The sequence below is a fragment of the Puma concolor genome, chromosome B1 (assembly GCF_028749965.1).
Source record: "Puma concolor isolate L17-30 chromosome B1, mPumCon1.1.hap2, whole genome shotgun sequence".
Lineage (NCBI taxonomy): Eukaryota > Metazoa > Chordata > Mammalia > Carnivora > Felidae > Puma > Puma concolor.
The window spans coordinates 26,956,739-26,980,426 of NC_141670.1; the positions used below are offsets into that span (position 1 = coordinate 26,956,739).

The window sequence follows — 23,688 nt, forward strand, 5'->3', positions numbered from 1 at the left end:
TGCCCTAATTAGCAACATAGCAACACGAGCCCGATGGAGAACTGGCCTAATTTGGCGGAGCAGTTCTAGGAGCCGGTTCTCTGGAACTTGGCAGCAGGTGAAAGTGCTATGGATGCCAATTAAGCTGGAGTTGCCTTCAACCCGTAGCTGCTTAGTGGCAGCTTTTGAATGTTTGTTGGTTTTTCATTAAAGATTGATCTGACTCTGTGGATTTTGAATGTCCTTGTGTTCGGTAAGTCAATCCCAGCTTGGCAGTGGCACAGACACCAGATGTTTAAAAAAAAAAAAAAAAAAGTCTTGGCAGAAAGTAACTCTCAAAAGTCAGCTGTGGAGTTCCAGAAGAGAAGGGCGGGATGGGGGGAGCGGTGAAAGAGGATGGTGGAGGGAGAGGCAAGACCTTCCCTCAAGGCTGAGCGTTATGGCTGCTCAGGGGCTCTGGGTGGGAAGGGACATGGAGAGGAGACGTGATCTTATGCAGCTGTTCCCAAAGGACAAAAATCTTGATGCTATCCTGTGTTGACAATAGCTTTGAGGTTACTACCTCTGGTCTTTAAGGAAAGTAAGCAAGAGGATAGTTTGGCCCATTGGAGAAGGAAAGAGAAGTTACGACAGGACAGTACGTTCACACTTCATTTTGACCTTCATTGCCAGAGGCCGCTGTAGTGCCGGGCTGGGAAAAGTTTCTTCAACTGGTGTCTCGACTGTAGCAGTCCCCCCTTATCTGTGGTTGTGGTTTCACTTTCTGTGGTTTCAGTTACTGCCGTTAACCAATATCCGGAGGCAGACGATCCTCCCCGGGACATAGCGTCAGAAGGTCACCCAACGCTACGACACAATGCCTACATCACTTCCTTTCGTTGAGTAGACATTTAATCAGCTCGCATCATCACAAGAGAAGGGTGAGTGCAGTACAATAAAATATTTTGAGAGAGACAGAGTAACGTTTATTATAGTATATTGTTATAGATGTCCTATTCTTATTGTTGTGAATCTCTTACGATGCCTGATTTTTAAGTTAAATTTTATCATAGGTATATACACACACACACACACACACACACACACACACACACACATATATATATATATATATACACATATATATGTATGTATATGTATATATATATGTGTATATATATGTATATACATATGTGTATATATATATGAAAAAAACACAGTATATATATATGGTTTGGTACTATGTATGCTGTCAGGCATCCACTGGGGGTCCTGTAATATATCTCCCATGGATAAGGGGAAACTACGTAACTGTATTTTGATTGGCTAGGCAATAACCTGCTTAGCCAATCAGATTGAGCCCCTCTGGGGCAACTCCAGACTAGCCGGAAACCAAACCTCACGATGGGCAAAATTCACGCTGTCAGTGTATCTTGTAGCTAAGGAGGTATCCTGACTACAATTTCTGGCAGGAGCTAATAATGGAAGTGCTTGCTAACAGCGTCATTGATAACGTGCCCCAAGTGAGACTGCTCTTCCATCCGTTAGGGCCAATCTTGCTTCTTCTGTGGCAAAGTAAACTAACTGCCTGGGGCTGATAATCTAAGGAGTGATATCACCTGCCAATATGGCCAAGGGCACAAAAATTTTAAGACTCTCAGTCTAATCCTCTAAGGTATAAGTAGTGATTTGTTTAATGTGGCTCGTGTTCTTACAGCTTAAAATGTCCTGCTCCCGGGGATTCGACAGGAGTTGCTGTTAACACCAGTCTTATTAAATCACTATATGTATACGTGTGTGTGTGTGTGTGTGTGTGTGTGTGTGTGTGTGTGTGTATGTGTATATGTATGTATATATATATATATATATATACACATGTATATCTTAATGCATATACTTGAAAAGTTAATAATAGTATGTTAATTCTACTCTTATTATATACAATATAAAATCTATATTACATATAATAGGCAGGACATTTTTAAAGTTGATATCAATGTACATTTATTTATTTAAAAAATAAATATCCCAACTTGAAAACTAAGAGGTTCAACAGTAGTGTCTGCTGATGCCCGTCTGAAACATGTTTCCCCCAGGTGTCTCCATGGCTCACTCTCCAACTTCTTCAGGTTTTCACTCAAAGATCACTTTCTCCCTGATCACACAATCTAAAATTTGAAAGCTTCCCCCACCGCCCAGTTTTCATGTTATAGTTATTTCTCATTAGCAGTTAATACTAGTGTCCAGTCCATTTTAAGCGTGTTTTACTGTCTGTCTTTACCCGCTAGACTACAAACTCCACAAGGACAGGGATTTTGTGTAGCTGACATATAGCAGGCAGTCAATAAACATTTGCTCAGGGAACAGAACAGTCCTGTGTTTATTGAAGGTATGCCATGTTCAAGGCCCCATGCTCTTTTCAATGGAAGATTCAAAGGCCTCTAAGACAGTCTGTGGCTTCCAGGACCTCACTCACCAGTTTGCAAGGAAATGAGAGCTGATGGTATAAAACAGTTACGGCAAGCACCAAACGAATGTTCCGGATAGTAATATGAGCAGACTGCAGAGGAGAGAGAGGAGACCAGGAAGGGCGTATGTGGTAAGGGAGGGCACTGTGGGCAAGAGTAGGCCTTGAACTTGACCTAAGAGAAGAGGAAGGTGATAGATAAGGGTAGAAGTGGAAGGGTGTTTTAGGTGGGAACTACCTCCTTCAGTAACTTTGCAGAGAAGACAATCAGCTTTGTGAGTGCAAAAGCCACGAGGGTGGCTCTGATTCGTATCCCAGCCATATCTTGGGGTTGTTGCCATCTGGCCATCCTCAAGAAGGTGCACATGTGCCTTACAAGTGTCCTGGTCACGTCCAGGCTGGGCAAGTTATGTAACCGCTTCTTTAAAAAAATTTTTTTTTAATGTTTATTTATTTTTGAGAGAGAGAGACAGAGTGCAAGCAGGGGAGGGGCAGAGAGACAGGGAGACCCGAAATCTGAAACAGGCTCCAGGCTCTGAGCTGTCAGCACAGAGCCTGACACGGGGCTCGAACTCACAAACCATGAGATGATGGCCTGAGCTGAAGCTGGACGCTTAACCCACTGAGCTTAACCCAGGCGTCCCGTGTAACTACTTCTTTTGTCACCAAGGAGAACACTCATGCTTCCCCAGTGCTGGCCTCCTCTGGAGTGAGTGTATTTTAGGATATGGGCGGTCTAATTTAGATAAGCAGTATATACAACACAGGCCAATTAATCCTGAGACTTTATCTCTATTAATGAGTTAAGAATATCTCATTTAAAGGCATTTCTTGGTAGCGAGAAATTCAGCATCATTAAAATTTACAGATAACTAGAGTCTGTTGTTTTTAAAACCAAAGCTTAAAAACCTACTGGGTGCATCACTTGTGGAACTGAATTATAAAAATACAGAGGTGTCCTCAGGGGATAAAGGCTAGTTGGTGAGTGAGTTACTTACTAAATGCCCCCTGGGCTCTGTGGGTTTCTTAGTTGTACTCATTTTAATAGCTTTTTTTTTTTTTTGTCTCTATCATCATTTTTGGCCTCTGAGGTATCATTTGTTGTGATCAGCTTTTGTTTCTGGTTACTTGTGGACTGGGAATCCAAATGAAATCAGTTATCTTAACTATTATTTTAAAAGAACACAGGCATTGATCGAGGGGCTTGGGAGCTCTTCTCTGAGCAAAACACGTGCCCTTCAGTGCCCAGGTTGTGAGTCATCTCTGTTTTCCATTCAACCCCCATCTCCTCCTCTACGGTAGTCACCCAGAAGCCCCTTTCCTTACATTCTGACTTTGAGCTGTGATCAAGATGAGTGAGATTGTCAGGTGGCTAATTTCTGGACATGTGAACTATTACTATGGTTTGAATCCAATACACCACAAGGAAATAAGATTGATCCTTTACTGTAACAGCGCTGTCTTCCGTGCCACGTGCCAACTAAGAAATAGATTTGAACAGACAGTTGGTATTGTATGTCTGCTACTTGGACCTCTAGCATTTCCTATAGTTAATTACCTTATCTACAATATTCTGCAAAAATGATAAGAATTGATCCATCCTAAGGTAACCACTTACCTCGAAGTTACTCTTAGGGAGAGATGGGCTGTGGTCAGGCAGTGGAAGTGAGGTTGGTGGCTGAGCATCCAAGGCCTTTTATAAAAGCACTAAAGAAGATTCTAGCAGCACGGAAGGAGTGAGACCCAAGAGACGCTGTGGTAAGCCAATCATCATAGACACAAGGGAGCTTCAGGACGATAGGACGTTCGTACGGACAATGGTTTGGTGAAAGAAGTTGCCACTGGTCAGGTGGCATCCCACAGGACGGCTGCTGCATCCTGGAAGAAGGGAAAATAAGGGCACCATGGGTGTCGGTTATACGTGGTTATCAGCGGGCACAGAGAACGAGTGACCTTGACGCTAGGTTTCCTTCCTGCTGACTTCAGCCAGTTTTGCAAATGGACAGGGAGACAAAGACACGTAGACTTATTTTACAAGGGTTCATGAGAGTTGTCACCCCATCATCGCTATGGAGCATTACCTGACATGACTGCTGTTGAGGTGCGTGCTCAGTGCTTCTGTGCCAACAGTTAAGTAGAGGGGAGGCGTGATTCCAGTCTTCAGAGGGCCCACAGTCAGGAACAGTGACACGGAGATAGAGCCCCCTACTGAGAAAACAACGATAAGGTTGTTGACAAAAAGTCCCATTGTTGATCAGCTTTGGATTTAACTTCTAAAGACTAGCACCCAAATTATTAGCATCAGAATAAATCGTTTTAACAAGGAGACCCAAAATATAATGGCTCAGTTAAGATAGAAGTCGGTTTCTTTTTTCACCTCACAGTCCAGGATGGGTGCTCTAGGTCAGCAAGAATCTTTGTCCATGTGGTGGCTCAGGGACCCAGGTTGCTTCTGTCTTACTCTCCATCATCTAAACCATTTGCTTGTCTCTATGTGTTCCAAGTTCAGATTGCAGCCAGCAGGAAGTGGGAAGAATGTGGAAAGGCGTGCTTGCCAGATGTTACAGGCTTGTCTGGAAATGGCACACTTCCTTCTATTGGCCAGAATGTGGTCACATGACCACCCTCCCCTCCAAGGGGCCATACAAGATGCAGTGGCTCCCCGGGCTGCACACCAGCCTCCACTCATCACTGTGAAAACAAGTGGGAGTGGATTCTGGTGAACAACCACCCCATTCTGCTTCACCCTGCATGTTGATCTGGTGGTTCTTTTTCTCTCAACTCTACAATATGTTTGTAGATTTCAACCATTTCCTATCCGTTTATGGTGGTTGTGTATTAACTTTGTTTAGTTTTCTGAAACTTCCTTATATTTTCTATCTCAAATCCCTCACTATGCCCCGTTTGAAAACATTAAAAAAGTATTTTATGGTCAAGCTTAAAAAAAATGATTTAGACTTTTGTTTTTAGAGCAGTTTTAAGTCATGGCAAAATTGTGGGAAAGGTAGAGATTTCTCATATCACCTTGCATCACCCCCACCCTCCTCTATTACCAATACCCTTCACCAGAGTGATATATTTAAAAAGTTTTTTTAATGGTTTTTTTTTTTTTTAGAGAGAAAGAGAGCGTGCCCGTATGCATGTGGGGCAGGGCAGAGAGAGAGGGAGACAGAATATCCAGAGCAGGCTCTGTGTTGCCATCAAAGCCTGATGTGGGGCTTGAACCCATGAACCATGAGATCATGATGTGAACCAGTCGGATGCTCAACTGACTGAGCCACCCAGGTGCCCCAAGAGTGTTATATGTTTTACAACTGATGAACTTACATTGACACATAATTACCCACACTCGATAGTTTACCTGAGGGTTAACTGCTGGTGTTTAGCATTCTATAGATTTGGACAAATGTATAATGACATGTATCCATCATGATGGTGTGTTTCAAGGTAATTTTCACTGCTCAGAAGCCTTGTGTGCTCTACCTACTCATCCCTTCCCTCCCCACCTCCTTCACCCCTGTCAACCACTGACCTTTCTCGGGTCTCCATCATTTTACCCTTTACAGAACATCATGCAGCCAGCATCATACGGCCTTTTCGGATTGTCTTCTTTCCCTTAGTCATATCCACTGAAGATTCTACCATATTTTTCCATGGCCTGATAGCTGGCCTCCTAGAATGGGTTAGGAATACTTCTTTTTTAGGATTTCCATCTCTGCTTATGTTGCCCACATGTTCTCGCATGCCATCTACTCTACCCATTAAAGCTCTTAGCATATTAATCACATTTAAATTCTCCGTCTGATATTTCCAACATCCCTGCCATGTCTGGTTCTGATGCTTGTTCTGTCTCAATTGGCTTGTCATTTCTTCTCTTTTTTTAATGTTTATTTTTGAGAGAAGGGGAGCAGGAGTGGGGCAGGGGCAGAGACAGGGGAACAGAGGGTCTGAAGTAGGCTCTACGCTGACAGCAGTGAGCCCCATGTGGGGCTTGAACTCACGGACCGCGAGATCATGACGTGAGCCGAAGTCGGACGCTCAGCAGACTGAGCCACCCAGGCGCCCCTAGGTCTCAGTCTTTTACTGAGCCTGTGCTAAATTCAAACTTTGCAAGTGTTTTTGGATTTTTTTCTCTTCACTCCCCTATGCCTTAGGGGGGATTGTCTGGAGTGGGCTGCAGTTGGGTATTTTCTTTCCCTCATGGTTGTTCAGCTCTGATGATATCCCAGTAAGTTAGGCTTTGGTTAACTAGTTTCCCCCTCAGGGCAGGTCTTGTTAAGGAGAACAGAATGCTCTTGCATGTTTGAGAATGGTTTTGTTCCCTTTCCACCTTGCAAGAAGCACAAGGGGGTTTTCCCCTGATATTTACTGTGGGAACCTGACCGCGCTGCTTGAGTTAAATTTCATAATTTTGTGAGGGCTCCCCTATGACTCGGTCCCCTGGAGTTTTTAACTTTCCTGTGTTGTCTACACTGAGTCTCCAGCAACTCCTCCATTTCAGTTCAGGTTTTCCTACCCTGATACTGGTCCCCAGGGCACTTTCCGCTGGCAAGTTTCTGCTCCCGAAAGCCATGACCCCCTGTATTCTCCTGTCTCCCCAATCTTGGGGGGCAGTGGTTTGCCCTGTGTCCTTCCATGTCTAGCAGATCCAATAAGAGTTGTTAATTTTTCAGTCTGCTCAGCTCTCCAGTTGGTAGAGTGGGGTGGAAACTCCCAAGCTCCTTACAAACAGACCTGGAAACCAGAGAGAGACTGCTTCTGATTTTTAAGAGAGAAAATACACTTTTTAAACTTTAATTTGAATAGAGCAGTATTCCTGGGAGAATATTCCAACATTTCTTGAGATACTCGGTGTTACCAATCCAGGGTTGGAGTTGTCAAGTTTCAAGACTTGGGTAAGAAAAGAGTGACCTATAGAAAAGGAAGAAATTCTAGAGGAGGGAGAGAGGGAAGATTGAGAAGGGAGGGGAATACACAGGGAAAGTATATGAACTCCCCACAAAATAGGATCTCTACAAGAATTTGAGTTTTTATTCTCTAAAAATATTTTTACACTAAAAAATGTATTTATTTATTTTTGAGAGAGAGAGAGAGAGAGAGGGAGAGAGAGAGAGAGAGCGAGCATGAGTAAGAGAGGGGCGGAGAGAGAGGAGACACAGAATCTGAAGCAGGCTCCAGGCTCCGAGCCTGACACAGGGCTCAGGCTCGTGAATGCAAGATCATGATCTGAGCCAAAGACCCTTACCAATTAAGCCACCCAGGCACCCCTAAAAATTTTTTTTAATTGAGATACAGTTGACATATAACATTGTACTGGTTTTAGACGTGCAACATAAGGATTTGATATATGTATATATTGTGAAATGATCAGCACAGTAAGTCTAATTAACATCCATCTTGTTACATACATAGTTATTAAGTGTGTGTTATGAGATCTTTCAAGATCTCCTCTCATAGCAACTGTCAAATATACAATGTTGCCAATATAGTCATTATGCTGTACATTACATCCCTAGAACTTGTTTATCTTCTGTGGGGAAGTTTGTACCTTCTGATCAGTTTCACCCATTTCACCCACCTTCCCACCTGCCTCTGGGCAACTACCAATTTATTCTCTGTATCTTTCAGTTCATTTTTCAAAATATTCCAGGTAAAAGGAGATCACATAGTATTTGTCTTTCTCTGACCAATTTCACTTAGCATAGTGCCCTCAAGGTCTATCTATGTTGCAGGATTTCCTACCTTTCCTTAGCTGAATAATCCATTCCATTAATCTGTCAGGGCACACTTAGATTGTTTCCACCCCTTGACTATTATAAATAATGCTGCAATCAACACAGAGGTATCTTTTTGAAGTAGTGTTTTTGTTTCTTTCAGATAAATATCCAGAAGTGGGGCTTTAGGATGGTGTGGGAGTTCTATTTCTATTTATTTATTTATTTATTTATTTATTTATTTATTTATTTAGAAAGAAGGAGAGCATGAGCAGGCGAGAGGGGCAGAGAGAGAGAGAGAGAGAGAGAGAGAGAGAGAGAAGGAGGGAGGGAGAGAGAGAGGGAGAGAATTCCAAGCAGGCTCCACACTCAGCATGGAGTCAGATGGGAGTGGGTGGAGGGGGCCTTGATGTCATGACCCTGGGATCATGACCTGGGCCAAAATCAAGATTCGGACACTCAACAGACTGAGCCACCCAGGCACCCCATTTTTAATTTTTTGAGCTTCCCTCTTGCTGCTTCTGCTGCATAACTTACATTATGACCCACAGTACAAAAGGGTTTCCTTTTCTCCACAGCCTTGCCAACACTTGCTATTTTTTGTCTTTTTGATAATAGTCATTCTAACAGGTGTAAGGTAGTATCTCCTTATGGTTTTGGCTTGCATTTCCCTGGTGTTTTGTAATGCTGAGCACCTCTTCATGTGCCTGTTGGCCACTTGTATGTCTTCCTTGGGAAAATGTACATGCAGTTTCTCTGCCTATTTTTAAATCAGATTGCTTTCTTCCCCCAGTGAGTTGCATGAGTTCCTTAAATATTTTGGATATTAACCCCTTACCAGATATGCAAATAGTTTCTCCCATTCGGTAGGTTGCCTTTTCGTTTTTGTTGGTTTCCTTTGCTGTACAGGTTTTTTGATATAATCCCACTTGTTTATTTTTGCTTTGGTTGCCTTGTGTGTTTTTTTTTTTTTAATTTTAGTTTTCAAAATTTTTTTGATGTTTTTAAAATTTTTATCATTATTTTTTTTTACATTTGAGAGAGAGAAAGAGAGCAAGCAGGGGAGGGGCAGAGAGATGGAGACAGAATCCGAAGTAGGCTCCAGGCTCTGAGCTGTCAGCACTGAGCCCGACGCAGAGTTGGAACTCACAAGCAGTGAGATCGTGACCGGAGGCAAAGTCAGATGCTTAACTGACTGAGCCACCCAGGCGCCCCTTGTTGCCTTGTTATTATTCTTTTGTCTGCTTGTGCCCCATCTTGGCTGACTCTTCCTTTGTAACTAAAGGCAGGGCACTGGCTGCTTTATTAGCAAAGTAGGATCCATAACACAAATTCAGCAGAAGAATCATGAGGAAAACTGCTTCAGTTTAGGGTTAGAACCACCGTAGTAGTGCTCCTTTTCAGTTTCAACAGAACCCACGTTAATATCATGACAGATATTTAGAAGGATAAGATGACGGTGGGAGATTCCTCCCATATAAACCCAACCTCCCCAAGATTTGGAATCTCAGTTAGAAAAAGGAGATTTCAAAAAACCGGTTTCCCAAAATATTTGCAATCCTAGGTGACAGAGACTGCCTTATTCTCTTCTTTTTTTCTAGGCTCTGACCCCCTGGGAAGAAAAGTATCTTATTTGGAGACTGTTAGTCCTACAGTCCCAAAGGTCCTTGCTCTCTTCTTTGATGGGCTCTTAGAAGCCTTTGGGCTACTTGAATCTTCATATTAACCCATGTTGTGAGATGTGTAATCAATCAGGGAGATTTTTCAGTGAAGATGCCTTTATGGGAATTGGTTTATCCTTTTTTCCTTTGTCATGCAGCACAATTCAACAGTTCCATTCAGACCTCGCCTAACATACACTCTCACATACGCAGTTCCAAATCAGCCATTTGCCATTTAGCAAGTGTTTTGTTTTTTTTTTAATTTTTTTTTCAACGTTTTTATTTATTTTTGGGACAGAGAGAGACAGAGCATGAACGGGGGAGGGGCAGAGAGAGAGGGAGACACAGAATCGGAAACAGGCTCCAGGCTCTGAGCCATCAGCCCAGAGCCCGACGCGGGGCTCGAACTCACGGACCGCGAGATCGTGACCTGGCTGAAGTTGGACGCTTAACCGACTGCGCCACCCAGGCGCCCCAGCAAGTGTTTTGTCCTATCCTTTGATTTGCTTCAGTTACATTTAAAATAGGCTCTACGCTTGCTCAGAAGGTGTGACCAAGTTTCAAGCTCAGCCCTCCTTGGGCTGCTCACAAGGGAAGTTTTGCCGTAAAAGATGAATTGCAAAGTAATAGCTGGGCAGAGCCAAAATAGTCAATGCAATTACCCTTTGGTGCATTTTGGGAGGCTAATGATATTTAAATCAATTTGAGTGAAAAAGAAAAATAAATGTCAAACCAAATACCAAAGTGTGAGTAACCTACTGCGGGATTACTAGAATTACAAGCAGTTCCCTGTGCTCTAAGATTGCTCTGAGAACCATGTCAATATGCTAGTCCCATGGTAATTAAAAAAATCTAAAAAGCCAATACTTATTTTGTCAAAGGCACAAATGTAAATCCAACTTGGACTATGAAAAAATTAACACAAAGTTCTGATTTTGTTCAAACTGTGACAGCAATTATTCTTAAAATAATATTTCTATAAAGAACTTTTTTCTAAAATTCAAAGTACTAGACAATCATAATGGAAAGGACTTGAGAAACTATCTAATTCCTTTATTTTAGAGATTTGGAAGCTGTGGCTCATTAAATGGCCAGCCTATGCCTCTTAACTAGCCAATGATATTTAACTTTGCCTCTCTTGATGTCTTTGTCTTAGATATTGTCCCAATTCTCTCTCCTCCATTCTGTTGTAAAAGAGCACGTCCCTCAAAAATTACTGTCAATTTTGGAGAAGGAGGAAGTCTTAAATTTTCTGTATCGTTATGTAAATAAATGTTGAATAAAAGTCCCCTTGGGTTAATCACAAAAATGAGTCAACTGAATTCTGCAGAGACATCCAGGCCATAGCATCCGGCCTTTCAGGGAGGCCGGATTGGCAGAAGGACTCCTGTAGGAACTTGCTAAGGGTTCACAAAATATGCAAAAAGACAATCCAACATTGGTGGCCTTAAATACAAGAATACCACAGCCTATAGTATAGAAAGAAAACAAACCAAGAAAAAACAGTATCTACAGTCCTTTAAATAAGAAAGTCAGACCCATACCAGAGAACAGAGATGGAAGAAATTGGAATCCAAAGACAGGAAAATGAGGAAGGACACCAGAAAAATGGATAAGGGAGGTGACATCAAAGATGGCTGGACTGGGGCGCCTGGGTGGCGCAGTCGGTTAAGCGTCCGACTTCAACCAGGTCACGATCTCGCGGTCCGTGAGTTCGAGCCCCGCGTCGGGCTCTGGGCTGATGGCTCAGAGCCTGGAGCCTGTTTCCGATTCTGTGTCTCCCTCTCTCTCTGCCCCTCCCCCGTTCATGCTCTGTCTCTCTCTGTCCCAAAAATAAATAAACGTTGAAAAAAAAAATTAAAAAAAAAAAAGATGGCTGGATATTGTCAACAGGCTGGGAGTGAATCAGGCACCGGATCCCAAACTGTCTGAGTCAATGGAATGGGCCAGCTGGTAAACCTTTTAACCTTTAAGACTACATAGGGAGTAATAGAAATATCTTGGTCTCAAAGTGGAATCCCACCTCTGGCCCTGATTTGTCTTGCTCATTGTATTTGTGTAATATTTATGAACACACTGTGTGCCAGACATAGCTTTAGGTACTAGGCGATAAGGCAATGAATAAGACGGACATAGTGCTTGTTTTCGCCGTCTATCAAGGAGACAGATACCAAACAAATTACTTCACAGACAATTACTTGTGTTTGTGGCGAAAGTCGTGAAAGGAAAACACAGCATACAATGAACATTTATTAAAGGGGCACCTAACTTTGCTTGAAGACAAGGGGGAAATTGTGGTATCGGTTTTTAAAATGGAAACAAAGATCGAGTGGCGGTTGGCTAATTTGCATTTTGCATCTATAGCTCCACCAGCTGTTACTGTTTGGTGATTCAGGGAACATGCAGACCTGACTGTGTGTCCTGGGACCCAGAGATGAGGTTGCCAGAGGTTCCTCAGGGGAAGCCAGAGAACATAGGAGAAGGTGAGCATTTGATGCTGTTGGACAACAAGCAAAGATGAGGCTCCTTCTCACTTCCACTTACAGGCTGTGAGGAAATAGGTTGCTGAATTGGAATCAGGCTGCAATTCATCATGCAGTCAGTGTCTGTCTGACCTCAGTGTTCCCGTTCTGATTCTTGACCTGCATTTTGGTTTCTCTGGTACTGAGGACTGCTGTGCACCCCAGTGTCCTAATTCTCAGATCTGAGAACCCAGTTTCTCCAGACTGTTCCCAGACTTCTGGATATTGCTTACTTGTGTGTTGGATCTTTGCTAGAAAGGATCTGGACTGGACAACGTCTGGGGCTCTTATGAGGTAATAAGCATGTCTTGCTTATCACAAACATGTAGAGTGACCCTTCAGGCTTTGACTTATTTTTGGATTCACGTTCCCATGGTCAACCCTATAGCTCTGCACAATTCCCGACGATGCCCACACCTGTAAGATCAGATGCTAAAGCACCAGCCCTGGCCACCTGAACTGGATTCCTTAGGACCATGACTATGTATGACTTGGCCCATAGTCCTCAAGCCCTGCCCCTAGAATGAGGTCCTGACGAGGCCCCTGCTATGGGTAAAGGCTGGAACATCAGAACTGGTTGACCAGAGTCCACAGGATGCATGTGGAACCATTTCTGTGGTGTCGAATTTCCCTAAAATGTTCCTTGACTCTGAGATACCTACGTATGCAGGCGAGGGTGTTGAAAGACCGAGGCATTCCATCGGATGGTAAGCACAGCAACAGACATCTGAGGCACATGGTCGTCCATATGCTTGCACCGCCTTAAGAGAAATACAGAATGAGGGATGGTATCTCCACACTGTGTGAAACACTGTTTACAACATATCAGATCCTACGTGGAGTGTTGTTCACCATTTTGAGCACGGCATTGAAAAAGGGATTTAGACAGACTGGAAAATGTAATCAGATTAGCAAAAGGGCCCAAGATTATCCCTGCGAACGTAGCTGAGGCTGAAGGAAGTAGGAGGTTGGCCTGAAGGAGAGGAAACAGAGCTGCTTTTCCATGTTAAAAGGCCTTGAACTGTCACGAGGGTGAGCAGAAAAGCAAAAGGAAGACAGATCCTCCAATCAATACAGGCCAAGTTTTCTAATAGTCTAGTTTGACTAGATCTTTGCAGAGATGGGAGCTTCCGCAAGGGGAAGAGCCTCCCCATTGCTGCAGGTGTTCGAGCTCAGAAGGGGCAGTGGTGGGATGGAGTAGAGAGGGTCCAGGCAATGGATGGGACCTTGGACTAGACGATCTTCAAGACTCCTAGTAGCCCTGGGATTCTGATTCTTGACTCTTCTGGTCCGACCCAACAAACTGCCACTCAAACCCTGATTCCAATGTTTTCCTGGGCGTTCCTGACAATCTAGCCAAGGGAGTTTGCCTCTAGAGAAAGTCACGGGCTCTAGAGATACCACGAGCTGAGAGTACAGTGTGAGGGCTGCCCAGGCTCCGGGACGTGCAGTCCAGCCTCCTCTGCTGATGGACCCTGGTCTCCAGGGCCCACACTGAACACCAGAGACTCGTTTGTCATTGGTCCTTTGGATTAAACCCAAATGGACACACACTTTAGGTGTTATTTTTTTTTTTCTTGTATAGGTGTTATTTCTAAATGAGGACTTGTATTCTGTAGAGACTGACACTCTACCCTGTTGAAGTACCCTGTCTCCAGCTGAGAAGAGCCACTGTCTACTCTCTTGAAGCGGAAAATATATTTTCTTAAAGGTCATGAGAAGTGGCCTCACATGTGCTGTGCCTCAAATGTGTGTGCAAATTACTGAATCTCTTTAGGCTCACTTTCCTCACCTATAAAATGTTTATTTATTTTCATAGTGGACCCATATTTTTTTTCCCCCCAGGGGTCAGGTTCTGAAATGAGCAAGTAAGCAGAGAACGAAGATAGTTAGGTGTGTCCTTGATGAATTCACTTGAAGCCTGTACTGCATGTCAGAGACCTTTCTCCAAAGGTGATCAAGATAGGCAAAGTCACTGCTTTAATGGGGCCAGCTATTTGGCGGAGGGGGACAGTCCTCACCCTTCTGTGAACATTAAGCATTACTCGCAGACTTAGGAGTAAGAGGGAATGATGAGGAAAGGCCCCTCCAACAGCACCAACAGCACAGCATTTCAGCGGGGATCTGAGTGATAAGAAGGAGCCTCCACGTGAAGATTAAAGGAAAGAGCATCCAGGCAGAGGGGACAGCCGGGATAAAGCTCCTAAGGAGAGAATGAGCCAGAGTAAAGCAGGCTAAGGGGAAGTTGTCCAAACTAAAGCCGGGCGGTTAAGGTGGGGAATTACATCATTCCGGGCTCATTTGTTTTCCAAGTGTGCCAGGAGGGTTCTGAGCAGGGGCAGGATGTGACCGGTACCCCTTTTCAAGCTCTCTCTGGCAGCTGCATGGAGAGGGATGGCAGCGTGGGAGGAGGGAAACACGAAGACCGGGGAGGAAATTTGTAGCAGTGAAGGCAGGAGATGCTGGGAGCTCGGACTTGGGGCGGTGGCGGGGATGGGGGGGTAGCGACAGATGAGTTTATGCTTTGGAGGGCGAGTTGATGGGGGTAACTGAGGGGTTGGATGGGGTGTGGAAGAAAGAAAGGAATCAAGAATAAGTCAGAGATAACCATTATTTGCCACTAAATCCAACGCAGGTTGTTTTTTCCTCCAGTGTCCATAATGTTTCTTTAATGGAACACCTGGTGAAGTAGTTGTCTTCTAATTGGGGGCCATATTGTATGGGGGAAAATTTGTGTCTCCAAACACTAGAATCCCTCACAGCCTAGGGAGCTGCTCACACTCTGAGAGGCCCCCAGGACACGAGACCAGGGATTTCATGCTTCCTTCATTTCACGCACTGTGGGGCACATGGGCCGTTAAGTGGGATGGCAGGGGTCCCACGGTATCCATGGTATGTAGATTTATTTAAGTTTTCTTTCAGTCTCTCTCTTTCTCTCATTTTAAATTAAGATCAGTTAAATGTGCCTGATGAATATACAGTGACTCCACCATAATGAGGATCACACCTTATGTTCGATCATGTCTTCTTTAGGACTCTGAAATCCTTGCTTGGCACATATGTGTTCCTCTCCTTCTTTCCTCACCCCCACCCACCTCTTCCCACCTGCCCCAACCACACTTACCTATTTAAGCATTCGTTGTCTCAGAAATCTGCTCTCAGGTGTTTAATCTTACACAATAATTCACGTCAGATCATTAATGAGTGTCCATGATCCTTTCCAAGGTAAAATAAGTAAACCAATAAATCTGTATTTTAACAAGTACCTTCTGAAAACACCATGTTTCAATCAAAAGTGGAATTCTAGTAGCGGAAATGTAGGCGTTGTGGGATTGCTGGAGAAGAGGTTTGTGGGTAAGGGGCCTTTCTGTACCTACGTCTCACCCCACAGGAGGCGCCAACGACCACGTTGGCATGGATACAGCAGACATAATAGTCCCCTCAGTCTCTGAGAGCCACGGCCCCCTCTGCCTGGGTGTGCAGAGGAAATGCCCTGGAAAGGAAGGGAGCTGAGTGATGGTTTCTTAGGAGAAATAAAGCCCGGGTGGGAGTGGACGTTTGAGCAGAGCAGGGTAAGTAAGCCGGGCAGACCTGAGGCCCCCAGTGACTAGGCTGAGCCTGTGCGAAGGTCTAGGTTTCCAGCTAACCCCACTGCTACTCTCAGTTAAAACTCAGGCTGACACTTGCATATTTTCTTTCACCATCCTTCCATCCTCACCCAACCCTTGGAGAGAAAAAGCTATTCTTCTGGCTTCTGGTGTTAACTCGCTGAGAAGTCGTGCTGTCCGTTCATCTCCTCGTGTGTAGGATGGGACCAACACTCTCGTCCTACTATGCTAGTTGCAAGGATTACATGAAATTCCACACCGTGCTGGCCCAATAGGGGAAGCCAATGGAAGTCAAAGACCCTTTGACTAATTTCTAACAGTTTATTCATTCAATGGCTATTTATTGAGCACGTACTATGTGCTGGGCACTGCTCTGAGTACTACAGAGGTAGCTGTGAACAAGATAAAGTTCCTGTCCTTGAAGGGCTAGCATGTTAGCAAGAAGAAAGAGGCAAGGACCAGATAAGGAAATAAATAACGTAAGCTCAGATTGTCAATGAAGATAATCAAATAGGGCAATGGGGTAGGGGGTCGCAGAAGGGCTTTCTGGCGTGATGAAATCTGCACTCGGATCCATTCATTTCTAGTGCAGAAAGAGTTCCCTCTTGTCTCAGCCTTGTGATTTACTATACCCATTAGCACATTCGAATAAAACTTTGATTAAAATGGAAGCTTAGAGAATATTTTAATTAACTGAATTTTCTAGTCCAAAGAATGTTAACTCTCAAGTACTCTTTTTTTTTCTTACATTGTTGTAGAAGGGTGTTTATAAATACTAATGTGTTCGGTTCATGTTCCTGATGGAGCAAATATAGTAGAAAGAAGGGCTAATGAACTAAAAGCCTCTTGTAAGATCTGAAGTCAATTACTGGGATCCTACTTTAGTGCTTCAGATACTGATGTTGTTACAAAGAAAGTTTGAGCCAAATTGGATACTGATTCCAGTTATAACCTAGAAGTGAAGGGGTACCTGAGTGGTTCAGTTGGTTAAGTATCTGACTCTTGATTTCGGCTCAGGTCATGATCTCACACTTGTGAGATTGAGCCCCACATCAGGCCCTGCACTGACAGTGTGGAGCCTGCTTGGGATTCTCTCTCTCTCCCTCTCTCTCTGCCCCTTTCCACACCTGTGAACACACACTCTCTCTCAAAGTAAATAAATAAACATTTAAAAATGAAATGAAATAAAACAAAACGAATCAGTGTTACCTACTTTGTATCTAATAAGCAAGTTATAGGGGCAATCGTGAAATATCTGTGTTCTCCTGGTCCCCTACTTTTGAGTTCTTCATCTTTCTCTTGGTCTTCTTGACTTTATCTCCTCAAGCATCCAGTGAGTTAATATTCTGTTTTGGTTATCAAATCCATGGTCAAAGAGGCATTTGTGCATAGATTAGAAGAAGTGATGACACTAGCTATTGTATTAGTGTCCCCTTGTTGCTACAATGAAGAACCACAAACTTAGTGGCTTGAAACAATATCAATGTACTCTATTACAGGTGTGGAAGTCAGAAATCTGATATGGGTTGTATGTGGCTAAAGTCAAGGTGCTGGCCAGACTCAGGCTGTGTCCCTATGGAGGCTGGGGGGAGACTTTGCTTCCTTGCTTTTTCCAGCTTCTGAAGCCTGCCGGCATCCCCTGGCCCATGACCCTGCCCTCCATTTTCACAGCCAGCAAGATGGCATCTGCAAATCTTTGACTGAATCTTTCATGGTCCCATCTCCTCCTGTGGTTCTGACCCTGCCTCTTGCCTCCTACCTCTAGCACCCCAGATGATTACACTGGGTTTCCCGGCTAATCCAGGGTCACCATCTCATCTCAAGAGGCTTAATTGAATTTTTGTCCCTTTTCCATGTGAGGTAGCATTGTTATAGGTTCCATTAAGGTGTGGACATCTTGGGTGGTGGAAGTGGTTGCAGGGGCATTATTATTAATAATAATTATTAATTATTAATAATTGATAATAATTATGCCATATGTTATTATATTATAATAATTAATAATTGATTATTATTATATCATATATTATTATGTTATAATAATAATTATTATATCATATATTATATTATTGTGTTATAATAATTAATAATTATTATATCATATATTAAATAATTAATAATTAGATCATATATCATTATGTTATAATAATTAATAATTATTATATCATATATTATATTATTATATTATAATAACTAATAAAATTTATTATTATTATTAACAAATCAGGAGGGATTTGTTAACAGAGGGCAGAGCCAGGATTCATATTCCCATATTTCAGTATTTAAAACCAGTAGAGTTTCCCATGAGTGGTAAAGTGATAAATGTAGTAATTAATACTCCAGAATGGACTCCTTACCAGATCATGTTCCAGACCATGGGTCCCGATTTGGGATTGGAAATCTTAGTGGCTGGATCCAAGTTGCATTTCCATAGCAGGCTTATCAGAAGGCTCAGTAGACGCTGAAGTCCCCAGGGGACACATAGGGTTAAACCCAGGACCAAGCAGAGTGAAGGTGTTTCTGGGGTGACCATAGGGCTCTCTGCATAGTTTTACAAAGGGAACCAGAAGTTCCACTTCTGTCTTTGATCCCTTAGATCCTTGGAGCCCTAGGGAGGCCACCACTTTATAGAGCATTGTGACTGAATTACTACCAGGGAACCCTGTGCGGCAGCTGGCTTGCTGAAGACATTGAGCCAAGACAAAGCAGCCCTCCAGTTCCTAGGAAACCTGGATTTTCTCTGTGTCTATGGGCAGTGTAGACCAGCCTGCCAGCTCTGCATCCTCAGGCAGAGGACCCGGAAAAAGGAGCCACCTGCCACGCTGGCATGTTTCATGTGCGTGTGCGTGTGTGAAATGACCTTACTTTAGGGATGAAAAAAATACCTCTATGTGCACTTTTAGATAAGAATGGCCCTGTGGTTAGTTATTCAGGCCAAAGTCTCTTCTCTCTTTTTCTTATATAATCAAATCAAATACAGTTGAATCCTGAAACTAGGGAAGAGGCAGTAGGCTAGAAAACTCTTTGGCCAGCTCTCAACTTTGGGAAGAGCTTAAAAAAAAAAATTCTAGTCTTTCCATTCATACAAGAATCTCAAGTGTCCTACTTGAATATGCAGCTTTTCATAGATTATAGTGTGCCAGTTCTTTGAAAACATTTGCTTGTCCCCCACCTCCAACGTATTCATTCATAGATTTATTATTGTTTTAATTGATTAATGGACCCTCGTATGTTTACAACGGCTTGAGGTCATAGAGCAGTTTCTGGTCTTATTCAGCTTACGATTTAGAAGGGGAGACCAAAGTGGCTTTGGGTTATAGAACTCTGGGCTCTTGAAGTGAGACTCTTTGATGTTTCTGCCACAGAGGGAAAACTCTGTGAGACAGGATGGTATCTGGCAGTGTAGACACCCAAACGTTTATTGGCTGAAGAATCATAAGACCATTGTTTGGGCCCCAGGGTAGCCCATTGACAAGACATGAGCCCAGGCGGCTCTCTTGGTGATGAAATTTGCTGTAGTGTGGGCTGGAGGCAAGAACAGTTTCTGGATTCGAGATCTTCCCTGGTATCTCATAACACCCTCGGGACCTCGGCCTCCCACCTGGGAGACAAGAGACTCAGATGATGAGCCAGGTTTTTCGTGGTCATTGAGGGAGTCACAGACTAACTCATCCCATGCTGATAGGAGACAAGCGGATGTAATCTAGAAAATGCTGGGATTGATTGAGAAATACAACCTAGGCCTTGCACAGAGAACAATTTAAGGAGAAATTAGAATATAATACATGTGACTTTTAAAACTTGAAAAAGAACGTAAGCTCATTTTCTCTTGAATCATAAAGTGTTTCAGGGCCTGAGAACTCCCATCCGTTTCTTTTTTTTTTTTTAATGTTTTATTTATTTTTAAGACAGAGAGAGACAGAGCACGAGTGGGGACGGGGCAGAGAGAGAGGGAGACACAGAATCGGAAGCAGGCTCCAGGCTCTGAGCTGTCAGCACAGAGCCCAACGCGGGGCTCACACTCACGAACTGTGAGATCATGACCTGAGCCGAAGTCAGACGCTCAACCGACTGAGCCACCCAGGCGCCCTGCTCCCATCCATTTCTGAAAGACCCAGCACCAAGCGCTCCACTTGGTTAAGCCTTTTCCTCCCATGTATAGAACCTAGATCTTAACAGCATTTTCATTATCATCCAAGCCTCAGTGAAGGAAAAACCGAAGCGGCATTTCCAAGTTGACACAGCTCGTTAAACGGAAAGCCAGGAAGAAAGCTCAATGCTGCCTCGTCTCAGGCCCTTTTGTACCTTGTGTCCGTGTGTAACCTTTGTTATGCTGTGCCGTGGGCCTGGCACTGTTCTGGATGCTAAAGATAGAGCAGTGGGCAAGAGCTAGGGAGCTCTCATCTTGGGGGGAAGACAGAACACAGAGGAACGAGAGCACTCCAGGTGGGCACAGGTAGTATGAAGAAAGCAAATTACAAGAATGTGATACTATAAATCAAAGGGCCAGGCAGGAGTGGGTGGTTTCGACTTGACATCGTCAAAGGCCTCTCTCTGAGTAGATACTCTTTAGCTGTTCACCGGTGGATTCGTAGACTTACTCAGAAGCCACTTAGGAAACACTGCCGTCCAACACTGGCAGGAGCTGTGCTGTTCTAACCTGTGGAATGTTGTGATTTTTCTAGACACCGTCTGAGCTGAGGCCCGCGTGATGAGAAGTTGCCAACCGCTTGGTTACTCGGGAAAGAGTCCTCCACGCAGAGGGAACAGCGGCCAGAGCAGGGGCCCAGAGGTGAGCACAGTGAAGAGACAAAGTCTGGTGTGGCTGCGGTTTGGGGACCAAGAGAGAGAGTGACACGTGGTGAGGTCAGAAAGGCCGGCAGCGTCCAGAACTGCAGAGGCCTGCAAGCTATGGCAAGGAGGTTGGATTTTATTCTGTTATGCAGTCTAGGGATTTTGGAAGGCCTTGAACAGGGTAGTCACAGGATCCACTGTGTGTTTTTAAAAGCTTGCTCTGGCCGTTGTGTGGATGGTGGATGGGAAGGGGCGATGTGGAACTGGGACGTTGGAGGGAGAGTGCGGGCAGAGAGGAGGGTGGCGTGGACCAGGGAGGCAGAAACGGAGATGCAGATACGTGAAAGCTTTAGGACGTTCGTTGGAGGTGGTGCCAACAGGACCTGCCAACCGAACGTGAAGGAAAGGAGAACTCAAGGAAGCCAGCAACTGTCGAGGCTTGGGGGACAGTCGCTTTGGTGGGGACTGCCAGGTCCGGCAGCTACAGCAACTTTAGGCGGCCCGTTAGTCATCTATTTCTTAACATTTTCTCATTTAGTCTAACGTTTGCCTCTATTTGTCTGAATTAAATGAATTTCCGATGTCATGCTCTGGAAACTCCGCTCAGCTTCCTGCCTGTGACTCGTGGACAGGTATTGGTCATTCCTTAATAGCAGCAATGATGTAATAGACTCAGGAAGCTGTGCCCATTTCCCACTGTGAGATGCCCCTCCTGGTCTCTGGTTGTGCCAGGCTTTTCTCTCCCTGTATAGCCCACCACGGGGCATCTATCCTGCAGGTGGAAAGGAAGCAAGAGGGCCAGATAGACCAAGAAGACCCACAGGCAGAGAGACAGCTGGGTCATGGACCCCAGCACGTGACCCGCAGGGGCCTGGATTGGGTGGTCAGAATTTGGCCTTTTTTCTATTTATGTTGAAGCAAACAGTGCATAGTCAAAGAAAAGAGACTGTATGGGATGAGATGCTTAGTGAGGAGAAACTTGAAGTGAGGGAAGAAAGCCAGCAGCTGAATGCCTTTCGGGAAAGAGGGGAGGGGATCAGGAGTCCCTGCGCATCCAGTGGGGAGAACCCAGAGCCGAGATCGTTGCCTCGAGGACCAGCAATTGGGAGAACTTGCGTCGATGGACGATACAGGTTAGGACTGTGAAGAGATGTGGGCTTCCCAGGTAGGCAGGTAGCAGAGACCTGGGCTGGAGGCGGAGGGTAGATTTCAAGGAGTGAACAAAGCAGCCCAGCTTTGTTCGTCTGTAGTTTTTTCAGCGCCAACTAGAGCAGTCTCTAAAGGCAACTGATCCGAAAGCACAAGACTGTATCTGTGGTTTTTCCTCGCTGGTGTTCTTAGTATCATCACATAGCTGAAAGTTAGCACCTACTCATTAATTTCAATTTGTGAAATGGTAGAGAGCATGGGCAGTGGGGTCAGGGAGCCTGGGTTTGAATCCTGACACTGCCAGCTACAAGTTGTGAATCTGGCCATGTTACTTAAATCCTCTGTGTCTCATTTACCTCATCTTTAAAGTGGGGCAGGGATGGCCCTTGCCACATAGGCTGTTGTCAGGATAAAAGGAGTTAATATGTGTTAAGCCCTTGAAGTAATTCCTGGCACATATTGAGCCCATTGAAATACCATTTCCTAGAGGAAAAGGAACAGAGGAGAAAACGGGGCAATACACTGTAGCCTCTTAGCCGCCCCTCCCCCCTCCGCCTCCTTGTGAGGTGAGGACGAAGCCACGGTGAACCACAGGTGACTTTCATCACGTCATTTTGGCATTCTGGCATAAATGACCTCCTGCCCAAAGTGGAATACCCACCGCTTTGTCTCTCTGCTACGTTGGAGGAAGGGGAGGGTGGCTACGTTAGTCATTTACACAGCATGTGCAAAATACAACAACGGTGGCACCCTGTCCACCTGTGCCTCCCAAAAGCATGGCTAAGCCGTTCACCAATCCTGAGACCTAGGCAGGTGGTGGGATCCCTTGAAACGCCTCTGAGAAATAGCCAGAGGCTTTATGGATTGAGAGCTTTGGGAAGAAATCCTGCAGGAGAAACCTCCCATGCCTGACTTTTCCCACTCTTCCCTTCAGTTTATGCCATGTCTCTCCTGAGGAAACAAACTTTAAAAATTATTTTTACTATAATAAGCCAAATTATCAATTCACGAAGGAAAGCAGTCCCTTTCTAATTAGCAACTGTTCACTCCCTCAGCCAAGTAATTGATATCTGATTATTTTCGCCTGGTGGGTGTTGATGGAGAGGGAGTGATTTCCCCTTAGGCTGGACCAGCATCATGAGCAGCTTCCAGATGGTGGCTTAAGAAACAAAAAAGAACGTACAGGGTAGGCTCACTGGGAGAATGTGTCCCCAGACGAGCCCACCTGAGAAAACGGGGACGGGCCAGACATCCCCACTAGTTCAGAGCAGAGACCATCCCTGGTCACCTGTCAGTCTTCTTGCCGGGAGTCTGTATCTCCACATTAACTTCTATGACTTCGAAAAACTCTCCAGGTCTAGATCCAGAACCCACTGAAGCTACTTTCCCCTTGGCAAAAAGAAACGAGGTAGTGATTTCTTTCCCCTCCTGATAGCAGAAGTAATGACAGTAACAATGAGCGTTGCTTAAAAAGCCTATCTTTAATGATTGACTGAGTGCTTCATTTCATTCAGTTTCATGACCTTGATAGTTAAATAGTTACTTAATGAAGGATTTGTAAGTGCTGTTTCTTCATATTCAGGAAGCTCGGGGGAAAGTATCCTTCAGATGCCCATCTCCAGAGTGAAGTGGAGATAATCTCTGAACAGCCCTTTGGATTATTAGGAAGTCTAATCACAGTCCAGGGACATGGGATTTCAGCACAAGCCTTGAACAAAGCAGTGGATTATGCAGCTAATTATCATCTCACGTGCAAATAAATTCAAGGCGTTCAAATCAGCTTCTGTTCAAAATTGCTGTTTGTTTAACTTAAAT

The 23,688-nt window shown here is 44.3% G+C and overlaps 1 protein-coding gene across 1 annotated transcript in view; it reads left to right on the plus strand.

Moving 5' to 3' along the window:
• The first annotated feature begins 519 nt into the window (after positions 1-519).
• Positions 520-23,688, plus strand: part of LOC147581519 (uncharacterized) — a 120,286-nt gene continuing 97,117 nt past the window's right edge. Inside the window, exons 1-3 of the transcript XR_015249990.1 lie at positions 520-899; positions 12,165-12,283; positions 20,616-20,722. The gene's annotated coding sequence lies outside the window, so the exon portion shown is untranslated. The remainder of the gene's footprint in view (positions 900-12,164; positions 12,284-20,615; positions 20,723-23,688) is intronic.